The 17,551-nt window shown below is 36.9% G+C and overlaps 1 pseudogene across 1 annotated transcript; it reads right to left on the minus strand.

Moving 5' to 3' along the window:
- Window positions 1-13,094: 13,094 nt before the first annotated feature.
- Window positions 13,095-14,738, minus strand: LOC309835154 (BCL2/adenovirus E1B 19 kDa protein-interacting protein 3-like; annotated as a pseudogene). Its single transcript has 2 exons — window positions 14,545-14,738; window positions 13,095-13,750 (listed from the first exon to the last, which is right to left on the minus strand). The product of its transcript is annotated as a BCL2/adenovirus E1B 19 kDa protein-interacting protein 3-like (transcript).
- Between the last annotated feature and the right edge of the window lie 2,813 nt (window positions 14,739-17,551).

Raw genomic sequence — 17,551 nt, forward strand, 5'->3', positions numbered from 1 at the left:
ACATTAAAAAAAAAAAAAAAAGGCAGGGATGATAGATATTAAGTGATTTATTCTTACAAATTCCCAGAGGTCAGTAGAAAAGAAGATCCGGAATTATCAGAGCCTTTGATCACCAGTAGCATGTGCTTTAGTCTTTCCAAGTCTTTGATCTCCAGTAGTTAATGCTTTAATTCCTCTAAAATTGTATATATTAAAAAAAAAAAAGTTAACAAATCTAAAAGAAAATTTATTTTCAATCTTTCTGAATTATTGATTTTAAGAAAATAGTTATTCTTAAAGATTCACAGGGATCCCTTTTAGGGATACCAGCTAGGAGCTTAAAACATTTGCAGAAATGAAATTAAAGAATATTTAGTATATATTTATACTATATGCCCCTGATTCTATAAGTTTTACTTTGAACATATTTTTAAGTTCACCTTGGCTGAAAATTGACTGTTAAAAATATTGTACAGGAGGGCACTTTATGGCAAGTCTAGCTGGAAACAGATGTTGATAATGCAGATTACACTTCCACCACAAACTCCTTTAGTCTCTAGTATTTATTAGCACTCTCTCTCTCTCTCTATATATATATATATATGAGGTTTAGTTTTGTAAAGGTGAATGAGGGCAAGGGCTGGTGAGCAAGGACATATTCTAGTCCCTAAGACTATATTTGAATTACTATATTCAGAGGAGTATGAGACAGGAATTTACTATTTTTCATAAGATTTGCTGAAATTGCGTGTAAGATGTGCTCTTCACAGGCTGATAGAACTGTTGAGAGAGAGACTGTGAAAACATGGACACAAGTAAATTACATTAAAGACCTGTCCAGAGGTCTGAAAGAGAATTGGAAGATGTGTGGGCTAACTCTGTGTGTGTGTGCAGACAGGTGGAAGTAGGAGAAGAAAAACAGGGTGGATGCTACATGATGACTTGAGCTGATAATCATTCTTTGGGGCACAATTATCCTTTAGCTTGAAGAGTATTCTCATAGGATAGAATTCTAGGTTTACAGTCACGTTTTTTTGTTCTTTTTTTCCAATGCTTTTAAGATGTTGCATTTTTGTCTTCTGGCCTCCATTATTCCTGATGAGAACGTCAGTAATAATTTGTATCATAGTTCTTATGCTCTAATGTGTCTTTTTTTCTGTCGCTACTTTTCAGATTTTTTTTTGTCTCTGATTTTTTAAAATTTGATTATGATATGAAAGATATTCATTCTACTTGGGATTTGTTTAGTTTCTTGGATGTGTGGTTTTATAGTTTTCATCAAATTGGAAACTTCTAGGCGTTGATTCTCCTATTTGTTTTTCTCCTTCTTCCATTTTCAGAAAACTCCAATTACAGGTATGTTTGACCCCTTGACATTGTCCCCCTGGTCACTTAGGAACTATCCAGTTTTTTCAGCCTCTTTTCTCTCTGTTCCTCAGATATTTTTCATTGCTATGTCTTGATAGAAATTTTCACTGATCTTTTCTTCCTCAGTGCCTAATCTGTTTTAGGTTTATTCTGTAATTTTTTAAATTTCAGTTCCAGAAATTCCATTTTTTTATAGTTTGCATTTTTCTTTATTATGTTCTTTTTCTTTGAAGTACTTGAACATATTTAAAATACCTGTATTGAAGTCCTTTTTTGAAAATTCCTCACTGTGGTTCTGGGTCTGCTTTTATACCAATTTTTCTCCGGCTAATAGCACGTTTTCCTACTCTTTCAGATGTCTAATAATTATATATTGATGCTAAACATTTTGAATTTTGTGATGTTAAATATCAGGACTTTATTAGTCTTCATTTAATGATGATAGAGTTGGTCTTGGTCAGGCAGTTATCTGAGTATCAGGTTTGTCCATAAAGACTTTTATTTGAACTTTGTTATGGTGAGCCTAGAATAGCCTTAATTACTAAGATAGAAAGATTCTTAAATTTCTAATGAATTCTCAGAGTGTTTATTAAAGCTTTGCTATTCTGGATGTTAAGTACCTGAATGTCCCTTAGCCCTGTGTAAGCTCTGAAGGTTAACGTATATCTCACAGTAGGTGTCCTCTGTCAATGCTCGTGGAGTTTTATCCTGCGTGAGAGCTGCTTGGTGTTCAGCCAGACTCCAAGGTACCCTCGTACAAACTTCTTGAGCTCTTTCTAGTACTTGGTCTTGCAAATTTCAGCCCTCTTGCTCTCCCTGGATGCAGATCACTATTTCCTCATCTTAAAATAGTACTTTTTGCTCTATTTAAGGAGTACCCCTGTAAACTTCTCAGTCTCTAAATGAGCCTTACATTTCTTCCCTGCACTGAAGTCTTCAAAGAAGGCAGTTGAAGTTGTATGGCTCACTTCATCTGTCTCTCTTCTGTTAAGTATCGCATGTCTATGTTGCCTGTTTTCAGTGTCTGAAAACAGTTGTGTTATATATTTGTTATATGTGTTATATCGGTCATGGTCATGGTCATGGCCATCTTTTACCACACACACACGCACACACACAAACACACACATATCCTGTTACCTTAATGAATTCCATTACTGCTATTATTGCTCATGGAATTACTCATAGCTTTTCAATTAGTTTTCTTAAGTTTCTCAAGAAACAGATACTTTATAAATATTATTAGTTTCAACAACCCATTTCCAACCATTACACTCTCATTTATATTCTAACCTAATATTATTGTTTTATAACTTCAGTACAGAAAGTTGATAGTTGGAATCGTTGTTGTCTTTGCCTTGGCATTAGGAGAAATTAAGACCTACTAAAATGAGGCTCAGTTTCATACTTACCTTTTGTGAATGTGTGCATTTATATGATTATGTTCCTTGTTCTTTTCTTTTCTTATGATAACTTTGCATGGAATTTGAATTTGATACATTTCTGTTGTTTATTTTCACATGAAATTAGTTTTCTTATACTTTTAGAATGAGCCAGGATTCAAGAAAACTTTCCTAGCTTTAATTTCAATAATTACATTGGTGGTAGTATTAGTATTCTGAGAATAATTTTCAAAATGAATAATTAGTGGATATTCTTATTTATCATCTCCTGTGTCCTTGAGAAGCAGAATTTTTAGGGTGGAATAAGGGACATATAGATGCAATAAGGAAGCATTTAATTTAAATCTCCTTAGTCTTGAAGTTTGACTGTATCAGGATAAATTTGGGAAGTTGTTACTGGGTTGGTTATTGTTTCCAGTCTTTTATGTTGGATGGAGCTAGGCTGTATATTTTTCCTACTTATAAATATTCCCTTCCTCTTTTCACTATTAAGACCTAGATACAATGACTAATGCTTTCGTGATGAGACTCATATTGTGGCCTTGAACTGTCACTTCTCACTAAAAGCGACCTAGGTTTAGTGGAGACATTGCTGAGGTCTGAGACAGGAAATGCACGAGCTGAGCCTGGCAAATCTTGCCATATCGGTTAGAAGGGAAGCTATCAAAGACTAATGGAGTCAATTCAAATTATTCAAGGGCCAACTTACTAGTCTTCCACTAACCACAAAGGGACGATCAGACTTTCAGTACTTTTAATAACGAGAGTGGATTGAATACATCAAACTTATTTTCATCTGTGGGTGCATAGCAATATTTAAAAAGAATTGCCTACCTGCAGAGGATTATAGAAATTAACATATTAAAATGAAAACTGGTTAATAAAGGGAACAATTAAGCAGTTATCCTATATTTCTTATTAACTCTACCATGGGAAACCAAAGAGTGACTGAGAGGAAGTATTGCTTTAGTAAGATATATTCTGACAGACAAATAAAAGTGAAATAATATTAAAATCTCAGCTTTTTAAACCAACAAATGATTAGATACAGGTGTTAAACTTCAGCGGTGGCTAAGATCACAAAAAGAGACAAGCAGACATTATGTGCTTCCTATAGCCATACTACATTCTACTTACAGTTTTCCAAAGAGATCAAATCTGATATACAGTCTCTGGACCCAGCTGCCAATCTGCAGAAATGACAGAGGACAGAGGAACATGTTTAACTGCACCATGAAGGTGCAAGCAGTGAGATTCCGGCTGTGGGGGGAACTACAGCCCAGTTCTGCAGCTGCTAAATTGTAGGGGAACAAAGGAGATTGAAGTAAGGGGGGATAGAACTGTCTCTTTCATTCAGATGTGCATTGAATGAAAAATATAACTCTATAACGCCAAATAAGTCTTTTCAAATAAAGGGCTAATTGCCTAATTAGTTCTACCTGAAAGTCTGAGCGTTTGATGTTATCTAAGAAATACCCATGTTCTATGACCAATCAAGTAGTCAAAATCAGTACTATTTTACCAGCCATTTGGAGAGTAAACTGTATAACCAGCATGAGGTAAGGGAACTCTTAAAGAACTTACATTCCAGAAAACTCATCAAGTCTCCATTTCCATAATTCTTCCCAATCTGCTTTCAATCAATTTGGTTATTTTTCTTTTTTTTTTTTTCATCTTTATTGGCGTATAATTGCTTTACAATGGTGTGTTAGTTTCTAATTTGGTTATTTTTCAACACGGCAACACAGTGTGAATACTGGCTCACACTAGTTCTTCCAAAATTCTGATTATGTTAATTTGAAAATCAAAATATTACTACTGCTACTTGTAACAGTAAAACAAAATTAAACGGAAAACAGATTCATTGACTACCTCTAATGCAAAAGGAGGAAAAGATACTAACATTCCTAAAAAATATTACATTTGGTTCATTGAGGAAACTGACAGGCAGAGAAGCAAAAGCACACAAAATCTTCCACACTTGCCTTATTCCGCGTAAAAGCATGCCTGCCATGGGCATAGCTGCACTGGACATTTCACAGAAGGGTGCCAAGAGTAAAGCTTCCCCTCAGTCACTCAAAATACAAGGAAAGGAGGACAGATAGCATCTGTGTATCAACGGGAGAGTCTTAGTTAAGGAAATGCCAGAGTTTACTACTTTTCCACTGATCTAACTCACAACTCCTATACTAAATTATTCCTAAGCTACAGAAGAAGAAGAGAAAACGACCCCCAGGGCCACTCAGAATTGTCTCTGCTTATTCCCTAGTGCCATACAAAATAAAAGGCTTCACTCAGCTTCATGATATGGCCCCTGTCCACCTTTTCAGCCTCTTTTCTCACCCCATCCCTTCTGTCTAGTTCACCCTTTGGAGTTATCTTCCCTTCTCATTGTCTTTGAGGTATTTGACAGTTCTATAAATTGTTGAACACTGATAGTAATGCCCATGCTTCTGGTTCACATAAACACAGATTAGCCCAGTGGAGATGCATTTGATTACTGCCCTATGGATATTGATGAATTTTGTACCTATTTGTAAAGTCATTTTAGCATTCCTGTTGACCAATACGTGTGTGCGTCTTGAATTCTTCTGTGAACCACCTATAACATCTTACTAATTCCTTCATTAACTAGTGAGTTAAATAAAATCTTAGATACATATTTATTTTACATTTGTATGAGTCATGATTTTACCTGTTAAAAAATATGTTTTGGTAAAATAATCATCCCCTTCTTTCTGGATGGCTCCATCCTCTTGTCCATTTGAAAACAGTGATTAACCTTTAAATATTAAGCTTAAGCGTTGCATTATGTCTCCTTCAAAAACACTTATAACGTAACTAGGCAAAACTACACCCCATCCACTGGACTTCACTCTATCTAATTTCATAATAAGAATTGCAAGCTTCTGTTGCTCATTTTGTCACCTTTTTTTTTTCTACTTGATTCTAGCCTTTGATTATAGGAAAAGTTTCTTATTCATTTTTGTAAATGGAGTACACAGCATTCTGCCAGCAACACATGAAGCTTTTATTACATATTATAATAAAATAAAGGGTGAAAACTACACAAAACAAATGTATACTGTAAAGAATTATTAAAATGCTAACACCCTTGGAACTACTACTCAGGTCAAAAAATAGTACTTTGCCTGTCACCTAGAAGCCCCATCCATGTGTCCCACCACAATTACAAATTCTCTGTCTCCCCATGAGTAACTGTTATCCTGGAGTTCATAATGATCACTTCATTTTTAGTTTTATAACCCAGATATGCATGCTTTTATATTTATCCGTTCCCTTTTTAAACTTAATATGACTTTTAAGTCTCTTTTAATAAGTCCCTAATCAGTCCTCTTCTTTCCTTACAATTAGTCTACTGAAAAACTGGGCTGTAGTTTTTCTCATCATCTGGACCTTGCTGACTGCACATTCATGGTGCAGTCCAACAGGTTCCTGTGCTTCTGAATGATACTTGCAGGTAATATTATAGCAAGTATGATGAATACTTCAGGAATTAAAGGCATGACTCTCTATGGTCAAACCTACATACATTGTAATTGTATGCTAAATTACCTCCTGCCATAACCAAGGACTTGTCAGAATGAGAATTTAGAGCTTTATATGCTGACCAAAACTATTTTTATATCCCTCTCATATTGCAATATATTTAAATTTTTATGTCATTGTCAAATATAAAGCTTTATTCAAATATCCAAAGGGATTAAAAAACTTGCCTTTATAAATTCATAGACTCAAAGCTGTGGATGAATTTCAACCCATAGTTGAGAGAATCAAGAATGAGAAAAATCACATGACTTGTTCACTGTCAGCATATTACTGGCAGAGCTGAAACTGGAATCTGGTTTTTATAATTCCCAGGCCTTCCCCAAGCTCATCTGTGAGTGGCTAAAAGCTTTGAGCTGGGAAAATGCTCTGCTTATGTTCTATGTATAGCACCCCTCTCTTTAGTTATGACTTGACTCCTACAAGGTTCCTTTTCCTCTCCCACAGAGGCTTTAATCTGCAAGTGGATAAAAGCTCCCATTAGCCTGCCTCTCTTCCAGGCTTTAGTCCCAGGACAATTCACCCACTTTCTCTAGTATTATGCAGTTCAATGGTGTCCTTCCCCACCTGCAGTCCTGTAAAGGCCTCTTTTCTAATGCCTAATTGCTATTTTTGCTAGGACTCAAATAATACATTGTTAAGTTTTTAAATTTGATCAGAAATTTATTTTTAATAAGTTTTAATTTTGGAAGGTTTATAGATTTATAGAAATGTTACAAAGATAATACAGGAGTTGTCACATACTCTTTCCCTAGCTGTTGCCATTGCTAACATCTTACATAATCCTGGTGCATTTGTCAAAACTAAGAAATCAGCATTAGTCCATTACTATGAACTAAACTAGACTTTATTTGGATTTCTGTTCTTTCTACTAATGCCATTTTTCTGTCCCAGGACCCAGTCGTGAATTCTATGTGGCATTTCCTAATCGTATCTCATTTGTTGCCTCTGTCCATGACAGTGTCTCGGTCTTCCCCTGTTTTTCATGACCTTGGCAGTTTTGAGGAGAACTGATCAGGTATTTTGTAAAATATCTCTCAGTTTGGGTTTGTCTGATGTTTTTATCATGACTTGACTGAGGTTATGGATTTGGGAGAAGGTACCAAAGAAGTGAATCACATCACATCAGTGGGAACGCACTATCAACATGACTTACCATTGGTGGTGCTGACCTGATCTCCTGGCTAAGGTAGAGTTTGCCAGCTTTCTCCACTGAAAAGTTCTTTTTCTAACCTTTTCGTGTGCTATTCTTGGGAAGCAACTCACTAAGTTCAGCCCACAATTAAGGAGGAGGAGGAAGTATCTATATAAATTATTTTTAATTCTTTTGTAAGGAAGATTTATCTCTTTCCTTCTATTTATCCAGTAATTTATCAGTATGGACTTGGGTATATTTATATTTTGAGTTACAGTCTAGTACCATAGTATTTATTTTGCTGTTCAGTTGTTCCTTCTTTTGTCATTCAAATTAGTTCCTCATTGCAGGCTTTTTAAGAGATAAAATGCACTTAATTTCTCAAATATCACTATGAGAAGCAAAAAAATTGTTAGGTATCAACAAAAAGAAATTTTTGAATTACTGTGATGGATTTTGTCCCCCCCCAAAAAAATTTTTAAAAAACTTTGGAAAATATCATACAATTTTCACTGTAGTTTGAAAGTAGATAGAATATCATAAGTCCCCATACCTTTAACACTCATTTTTAAAATTAACACTGTTTTGCCACACTTTCTTTATCCTTTTTGTCCTTATTTTTGAAATTTGATTAAACATTTTAAATCAAATCCCAGACATTAATATTTCCCTTTTAAATATTTCAGCATGTCTTTATAAAGAATAGTTTCTAAATAACCACAATGCCATTATCATACCTAAAAAATACCTTGATATCTTTACTAAACCCAGTCCATATTCAAATTTCTTTTGTTGTTCAAAAATGTCTTTGTATAGTTTGTTCTAATCAGCATCCAAAAATATGTCCACACGTTGCAATTGTTAGTTATGCCTCTTAAACCACTTATAGTATAAAACAGTATTATGTTCTGATGCCCCCAATTTTTCATGTTATTTACTAGTTGAAATAAATGGGTCACATATGGATTTGTGTCTACTGGCTGTATCCTAAGATAGTTCAGTGGGTTCAGGTGGTAACAAAATGACTCCTGCATTGTGTCATTGTGCTTTTTCCCCAGTGATGAGCTTGGGATACATTGATACCATGTAAATATTCAGTTCTTTATCCATTATTCACCAAATGTCTGTAGTATATATTCATTATCATTGCCCAAACCTGTCATTTAAGCAGCAGTACAAAATGATGTTTTCTAATTCTATAATTCGTTCCACTCAATTTCCATGGAATTTTTCTGTAAAGAATAACATTTCCTTATTGATCAGGACTTTTCGGTTATTCCAAAATACAAGTCATTTGAAGTCACCTGACCAATACTTAATTTTTCCTCTATTATTACTCTAAGTTGTTTTATAGTAATGAGTTGTTCCCCTAGCACCTATGATATTTTGTGTATACTTATTTGTTCTCTCTTTTTTTGTTTTGTTTTGTTTGTTTGCTTTTTTGGCGGTACGCGGGCCTCTCACTGTTGTGGCCTCTCCCGTTGCGGAGCACAGGCTCCGGACGCGCAGGCTCAGCGGCCATGGCTCACGGGACCAGCCGCTCCGCGGCATGTGGGATCTTCCCGGACCGGGGCACGAACCTGTGTCCCCTGCATCGGCAGGTGGACTCTCAACCACTGCACCACCAGGGAAGCCCCAAAGACACCTTTATATCTCTCCTCAGTTAGGAAATTCCAAGGGTTTGGGGAGCTGTGAGTCTGGAACCCTGGACAAAGACCCACTAATATATGAGAAATGGTCATTGGGATAACCAAATACATATTTCTTATAAATCACTATACTGCACATGGCTTTGCTGAATTCAATGGTAAACACTGTGTTGAAAGTGTCCCTCTCTTAAGGCTATACTATTTTGTATTCTCACCAAGAAGGAGGGTGAGTGCCTGTTACCTCACAACCTTACCAACAAGTTGCATTTTCAAGCTTTTGGATTTTTACTGAGAGATAAATATAAAGTGGTCATTCATTATTTTTAAAAATATTTTGTTTTGTTTTCGTGTGTGTAGCTTAATTTTTTAATTAACTCTTTATTTTGAAATAATTATAGACACACAGAAAAGTTGCAACATAAATATATACCCTTCACCTTGCTATACCTAAGGTTAATATCATACGTAACACATAACAATGGTAAAATTACCAATACAAGGAAATTAACATTCGTATAGTATTATATTTTAAACAACTTCACTGAGATATCTTTTTTTTTTTTGCGGTACGCGGGCCTCTCACTGTTGTGGCCTCTCCCGCTGCAGAGCACAGGCTCCGGACGCGCAGGCTCAGCGGCCGTGGCTCACGGGCCTAGCCGCTCCGCGGCATGTGGGATCTTCCTGGACCGGGGCACGAACCTGTGTCCCCTGCATCAGCAGGCGGACTCTCAACCACTGCGCCACCAGGGAAGCCCCTCTCTGAGATATCTTTGACATACAAAAAAGTGTATATATTTAAGGGGTACAATTTGATGTTTTGATATATGTATACGTTGTGAGATAATAATAATAATCATCACCACAATCATAAAAGACTTATCCACCCCTCTACATAGTTACTGTGGTGTGTGTGTGTGTGTGTGTGTGTGTGTAAAAGATTTTAGATCTATCTTCTTAGCAAATTTAAAGTGGATAATATAGTATTGTTAACTGTGGTCACCATGCTGTACATTAGGTCTCCAGAACTCATTCATTTTGCATAACTGAAACTTTGTATCCTTTGGAGGTACAATATAATTAACTAAATTATAGACTTAATTCAAATTTTATCATTATTTCCATAAATGCCCCTAAATGCTTGTTTAATTTTCCCTTGTCTTATGTCTGAATCTGAACATAGTTTTGTATATTTAAATCCTAATTGCATTTGTTTCTCTTTTTCATAACTTCTTCTCATTTTCACTTCGGGTTTGGTCTTTCTATTTTGATTTTTAGGAGCTCTTTAAATGTTAAGGATGTTAGCTCTTTCTATATGTTCTGTATTTTATTTTTACCACAGTTTGTCTTCTGCCTATTGTTTTCTAGGTTATGTTTTAATGAAATTGTTTTATTTTAATATAGTCAAATTATCAAATGTTTTAGTTTTCACTTTTAGTTTTTGAGTTATATTTAGGAAGAATTCTATCCTCTCTCAGTTTGTTTGTTTGTTTGTTTTTTTCTGTATGCGGGCCTCTCACTGTTGTGGCCTCTCCCGTTGCGGAGCACAGGCTCCGGACTTGCAGGCTCAGCGGCCATGGCTCATGGGTCTAGCCGCTCTGCGGCATGTGGGATCTTCCCGGACCGGGGCATGAACCCGTGTCCCCTGCATTGGCAGGCGGACTCTCAACCACTGCGCCACCACGGAAGCCCCTCTCTCAGGTTTTAATGAAATTTACTCATGGTTCCTGTTAACACTGGCATAGTTTCATTTTTAATATTTAAATCTTTGGGGCATTTGGAATTTATCATCTTGTAAGTAGCAAGGTGAGAATGCACATTTATCTTTTTTTGTAATGGTTATACATCTGTCCCAACATAACTGCTTTAAAAATGCCATCTTTTCCCCACTGATTTGAGATGCTAATTTTCTAGTATATTAAATTTCTCTAAGATTTAAGTCTATTTCTAAACTTTGGATTTTGTCCTAGTTGGCCTATCGAAAAGTGCAGCAATCATATTTTTTTAAACTGTGCATTTTATTATATTTTTACAGTATGTTAAATATTTTATAGACTTAGTCTTCTTCCCTTTTATACATGGTTTTCTTGGTTCCTCTTGTTTATTCTTTTTTTCTATGTTATTGTTTACATTAATTTGTCTGGTACTGTGTTGGGGGGGCATGGGGCATTGTATATTTAGGGGATTTTATTAATATTGTGTCTCATTTTTAAATTAAAAGTTAAAGTCTCTCTATATATTTAAGTTTTGCCCTAGATGTGTTCTACATATTTTTGTCACTTTATGTTACATTTTCAAAGGGTGGAAATAAGGATCTAGGATATTTTTCTTGCAGATCATCCCTAAATAGGAATGTTAGAAATTGTATCACAGTGGTAATTCATGTATTCAATATTATACATCAAAAATGAATTGTGGCTTCTAGTTTCAGACCAAACATGTAAAGAGCTTGGAAGTCAGAACTCCCATATTTACGATAAGAAAAAACTGGACAATGATATCTTGGATGCATCAGAGAACTAGGTTACAGGGTAAACCAGCAACCCAACACCTAGAGAGATAAGTGCACCCAGAGAGATACAGCAATAGAAGCTGTTGGAACCATAAACTGGTAGTAACACTTAAGTGGTAATTTTGGTGAATTCTGGGAGGTTGAGTGGAGACTAGTGTGAGGGTGAAAAACTGCTGGGAACCACAACCTTAGAGAGAACCCACATTTTTATGGGCTTTCCTTCCAGGAACCCCATCATGTGTCTATGGTGAAAGTCCAAGAAAGATACCCTCTTGGCTCTGGGAGGGGGAAGGGAAGAGTAACCATTTAGAAACGTGTTCAGAGCCTTCTCCATATCAGAGGTCTACTTTCCAGTAGAAAGGACTTCGCCCAATTCTTAACTTTATCCAGATGAAGGAAGAGAGCTCACTTCAGCCTTCCTGTCTTACTTAAGGGGTGGAAAAACAGGCATCTAGAATCAGGGCTTCAAATAAATCGATTTGGGAATGTTGCAGCCAGAGAAAGGCATAGGAGGCTGAAGGTAAAAAGGCTGGATTAACACTTGTGAAGGTCATACCTCCGAGACACAGACACATCAAATGATTGAGATTTAATCAGAAGATCATAGAATGTTCTTCTTCCCCCCCACCTTACCACCACATCGACAGAGCTCAGGTATAATAAAAGTGGATTATAGCTGAAAGAACTAAAATACAGACTCTATGAGCAAGGATACTTAGTGAAGCCCAAAGCCAAGTGAGGACATCAAAACAAGGACACTGGAAAAATTTCAATTAGAATATCCCATTGTCCCCTTGTGTGAGAAGTTGCATGTGCCTTTCTCCTCTACAGAATAAAAGCTCTTGGTGGGTAGAAACCACATTGTATCATCTTGGCATGGTCTGCTTTGGTAATGAACAGGTTGTCAGCAAGGTTTTTCAAGTGAAGACATGGGTAAACAAGCATGTTTTCATATTATGAGAATTTATAAGGGAATGACAAGAAATCCAGAGGCTTAAAATCTTTATTTTAATATATTTATTATTTCATTGAAAATACCCACTTACAAAAGTTGATATTTCTCCCACTTCACATTGTTTCCATTTACTAAACATGAGTGGCTAAATCGGGGAGGCCAGTAATGATTAAATATATATTATAGTTGTAGGCACCTCTGTTGGAAATTTCCACATAATTTTGTTTTTAATTTCATGAACATTTCACCCAGAGTCCTGGAGTGTTTTAGTGTTTTTATAATGAAATTCCCTCTCAACTCCACATGCTCCATATTCACTCACACCACTCTTTTTTTTTAAGTGTCTTATTTTTATTTTACTGAATTCGGAATGTGGCATTTACCTAAGAAATGACACAAGTGGTGCAGCCACCCAAGGACCAAGATGATAGTAAGCTGCGTTGCAAACCCCAATGTAAATTCCCACTAAATGAAAAAGCTGGATTCCAATTCTTCATTAAAAGGTTATGGTGGATATTTTCAGTAACCTTCAGATATAGATACCCAACCCCATGGCTAGCAGATGAGAGAGAAGAGACGGAAGAAAAACTTTAGAAACGCTGCAGAGAAGATGCCCCCTTTCTCCCTAACACTCGTGTTCCTCAAGCTGAGCGCGATCGTGCGCTGCGGGGGTTTGAAGAGGAACTGGGGGTGGGGGTGAGGAGTGATGTTTTCTGGCCGACTTGACCAGTCCCATAACCAGTCTGAGTGTTTCTTCAAGAGGCTTTCTCCGTCTTTCTTTGTCTCCATGTAATCTTCCTCCGACTGAGAGCTGTTTTTCTCATCAATATTAGTGTGTCTGCTTTGGAAGCTCCATTGGTATCTTGCGAGGTCTGTGAGCAAGGTGGGCGGTCACAGAGAAGTCTTGGGGCTACTCCGTCCAGACTCATGCTGCACACCCAGCAGTATTTCTTCCACGTCGCCATTATAAACAGAAACAGAGTCTGAACAACGCTGGCGTTCCCATTATTGCCAAAGTGTAATTCCACCCAAGAGCCATGCAACCACTCCTCCTGCAGTGCAGGTGGCTTACTCTGACACGGCACCTGGGCGAGGGTGCTGCGGGAGGCGAGACGGCGTCGGGGTCGACGTGGGGTCAACGTTGGCGGCGGCGGCGGCGGGGTTGACGTGGGGTCAGCAGGCGCTCTGAGGCGGGAGTGCGAGCGGCGGTGGCTTCAGCGGCGGGCCAAGGATCTGGAGGCCAGGCTCACCACACACACCGTTCTCTTTTGAAAGGTAATGGCAGCCACTATTTAGGTAATGTGTTTACATTTCTTTTGTGGTCTTGACTGACCAAGCTGACGTTTAGCAGTGATTACCTCTGACCCGCGTTTACTTCTGCGATGAGGATCTCTTCATTGCTCGCAACTGTGTAAAAGAAATGACCTCTGAGAAACAGTCTCTGTGAAAACCTTCTTTGGTCATAGTTGTCCTCTGCTCTTTGAATCTAGCAGCATTCATACCCATATTCCTTGAGCATCGGTCAGAAAAGGTGGTTGGTTTGGTTTATTTTGTTAAATACTGGAACACAGATGCTAAAATGAGGTATGTCTAGGATCTAGTGTTGATGGAAAAATTGGGAAGGAAACTAATAATAAACAAAATACCTCTGTATCTAGGGGGCGACAGAGAAAGTGAGAGAGACTGTCTTCAGAAATCCAACTTAAGATACTGCTTATTGGATTCCTAATGAAGGAATTAAATTCTAGGTGACCAGGTTTTAACCTTAGGATAGAACTAAAACTAGAAATAACACGTATAATACATAAATTATGTATCTTGTATTTTCAGTCACTTTTTCATAACGTGTTTAAATATGGTTCACGTGAAGTTCATAAACATGATTTAAATACCAGCATTTGACATTTTTCCTCCAGCTTTGCCCAAGTCCAAGAAACTGAGAGAAATAGTATTTCAAGTGACGTTAGTGTTCAGCTCACTGGAAAGTTAGGTTTTTGAACAAGGATGGTTCATCAGGCTTTTTCATTGACCGGATAAAATATTCTTTCAGGCCTTCTAAAGCCTTCACTCTTTTTCTTTGCCCATCTCGCAAACTCGGGCTGTTAAGCACCTCGGTTGCCTTGACACTGACAATGAGGTGCTCTTGACGGCAGACACAGGGAGGAAGTGCCATGGTTTTGAGCACAAAAGCTATATTCCTGTTTTATTATCAGTCTCTTTTAAGTTTGATTGTAGAAGTCCATCCTCTAGGGTCCAACCTACTGGGACTGTACTGTCAGACTTGGGCTTCTGGCAAAATGGGTATCAGACCTGAGACTAAAGTTTCCCTGTCACCTTGAGAGGCTCTCTTTCAGAGTGACCAGCTGACCTCCCTCTGAGCTGGCTCTTTATTTCACAACAGGGGTTTCTTTTGTGTTTTTGTCCTCCTTGATTAATCCATTAAGAGAGACAAATTCAAATGTGGATGAAATGACTAGCCCTTGAGTGTGTGTATTCTTTTTTCTAACCTTGAGTGTGTGGATTTTTTTAAAAATTATTTTTAAAACTTTTATTGTAGTATAGTAGATGTACAATGTTGTGTTACTTTCTGGTGTACAGCAAAGTGAATCAGTTATACATATACATATATCCACTCTTTTTTTATATTCTTTTCCCATATAGGCCATTACAGAGTATTGAATAGAGTTCCCTGTGCTATACAACAGGTTCTTATAAGTTAACTATTTTATATATAGTAGTGTGTACATGTCAATCCCAATCTCCCAAGTTATCCCTCCTCCCCTTATCCCCCGGTAACCATAAGTTTGTTTTCTGTATCTGTGACTGGGTCTTTTTAATAGCAAAATTATATTTGCTTAGAGCTTCTACTGCCTTTCCCAGAATAAATTCTTCATTTCCTTTCTAACGTTACACCATCCCCCAGGGATTTCTTCTCCCACAGAGCCCCAAAATCTCCTATGGGTTACTCACACTTGCTCATGAGTCATATGGTCTCATTAGTTGCTCTGCCCACCTCTGCAAAATCAGCGCTGCGATGAGCAAGTCAGAGACCAGGTGGTCCTGAAATGGCCTGGACTGAACCCTCTTGGCCCAGTGCTTTACTCACCACCATCGGTCTGATGCACCTGTCCAGATTTCTGCCTCATTCCTACTGGTGCAAATGTTCTCTCCTGAGGAAAAGCAGGAATTTCTTCCCATTATATCATGTTTAGCTCCACAGCAAAAGTCCTTTTACTTCAGCAGTTATGTTGGGAAAGGGCTAACCTAATTCATCATTACTTCACTTGAATTCTTTCGGTATTCATGAAAATATACATAGTCATCAAGTGCATACACCTTAGCAAACTGTTTCCTATTGCTGCTGTACCAAATTACCACAGACTTAGTGGCTTAAATCAACACAAATTTATTCTCTTACAGTTCTGGAGGTCAGAAGTCCAGGATGTGTCTCACTGGTTAAAATTAGTGTCAACAGCTTCCCTTCTGGAAGCTCTAGGGATAAATACATTTTCTTGCTTTTTTCAGCTTCTAGAAGCTGCTCATGGTCCCCCTCCAAAGCCTGCAATGTCTGGTTGAGTTTTTCTCCCATGGTATCACTTTAACACTGACTTTTCTGCCTCCCTCTTTCATGTTTAAGGACCCTTGTGATTACATTGGTCCCACCTGAATAATCCATATTACTCTCCCTATTTTGAGGTCAGTTGCCTAGTAATTTTAATTCCTTCTGTTATCTTAATTCCTCTTTGCTATGTGACATAGTATACCCACAAGTTCTGGAGAACAGGGCCTGGATCTTTGAAAGGCCATTCTTCTGCCTACCACATATACATTCATAATAACTAAAGTCCAGAAAACAGGATGAGGGGAAAATTAAATCACCCTGATAGTTGAGAGTTTGGTTTAATGACAATACGTAATTTTGAAGGTAAATGTGATTTGAGTTCACATATATTTATTGTTCAAATAGTTTTCCTCTAGATCTCTCTGATGCCTAAATTTTAGAGTTCAGATCTTTAATAAAAATGTAAATGCGGAAAGAAGCAGATTTTTTGGCCTCTACAATCCATTCATGTCCTTTACCTCCTCACTTCTGGTAAAAAAAAAAAAAAAAAAAAGTGGTTCTTTCAATATAATGACATATTATTTTCTAAGTCACAGTTAAAATGAATGGTAAATACTCTGAAATTGAAAATATAAATAATTTTCCCTTTAGTAGCAAGCCTTCCAAACAGTGTTTTCCAAGTATTTTGAACACAAAGATTTTTTTATTATATCAATATAATCTGACACAAGCTAGTTGTGTTAACTTTCAGCATCTATGGATTGAGAAATATAACAAAAACTACTGTGACTCTACTAATGTTTAAAATAAGTATGCACATTATTCTTTATGACACACAGATATGTTTCTGACAATGGCACATATAAGTGTATGATATTCTACATATTTATTTTATATATACGGCTTTGTACACATAGATAATCAGTTCACAGGCCCCTTGTAGTAACTCTGCACTTCAGAAATCTATGTTAAACCCAGATTGCAAACTATTTCCTAAAAGTCAAAAAACGTCTCAAATCTATCTTCTTAATCTCCATCAAGAACACAATTTTTTTTTTCAAATATTTCAGAGCACTGCAAAATGCAGTTACCTCACTTTTGAACAAACAACTTAAAAAAAGAACCTAGAGTCTACAAGGAAACGTGTTGAAAATTCTGAAACAGAAATGTGCAAATAAATAGATTTTTTATCCCTGTCTCTAGTAGTTGTCTAGTATAAAACATGTAATTTAAAGTCACTTAATTTACAGAATTGATATGCTCATTAAATACTACTTGATAATTTAACCCACAGTCTCTCAGAACAGATTCTAAGAACTCTTGAGCCAAATGCATATTCAAATTTTACTTCTGATTTAAGACTTTAAGAAATAGGATGCCTGTATATGATAAACCCAGTTTCATACAAGTGAAGAATATTTTGT

Source organism: Grampus griseus, assembly GCF_964374135.1.
Source record: "Grampus griseus genome assembly, chromosome: 1".
NCBI lineage: Eukaryota > Metazoa > Chordata > Mammalia > Artiodactyla > Delphinidae > Grampus > Grampus griseus.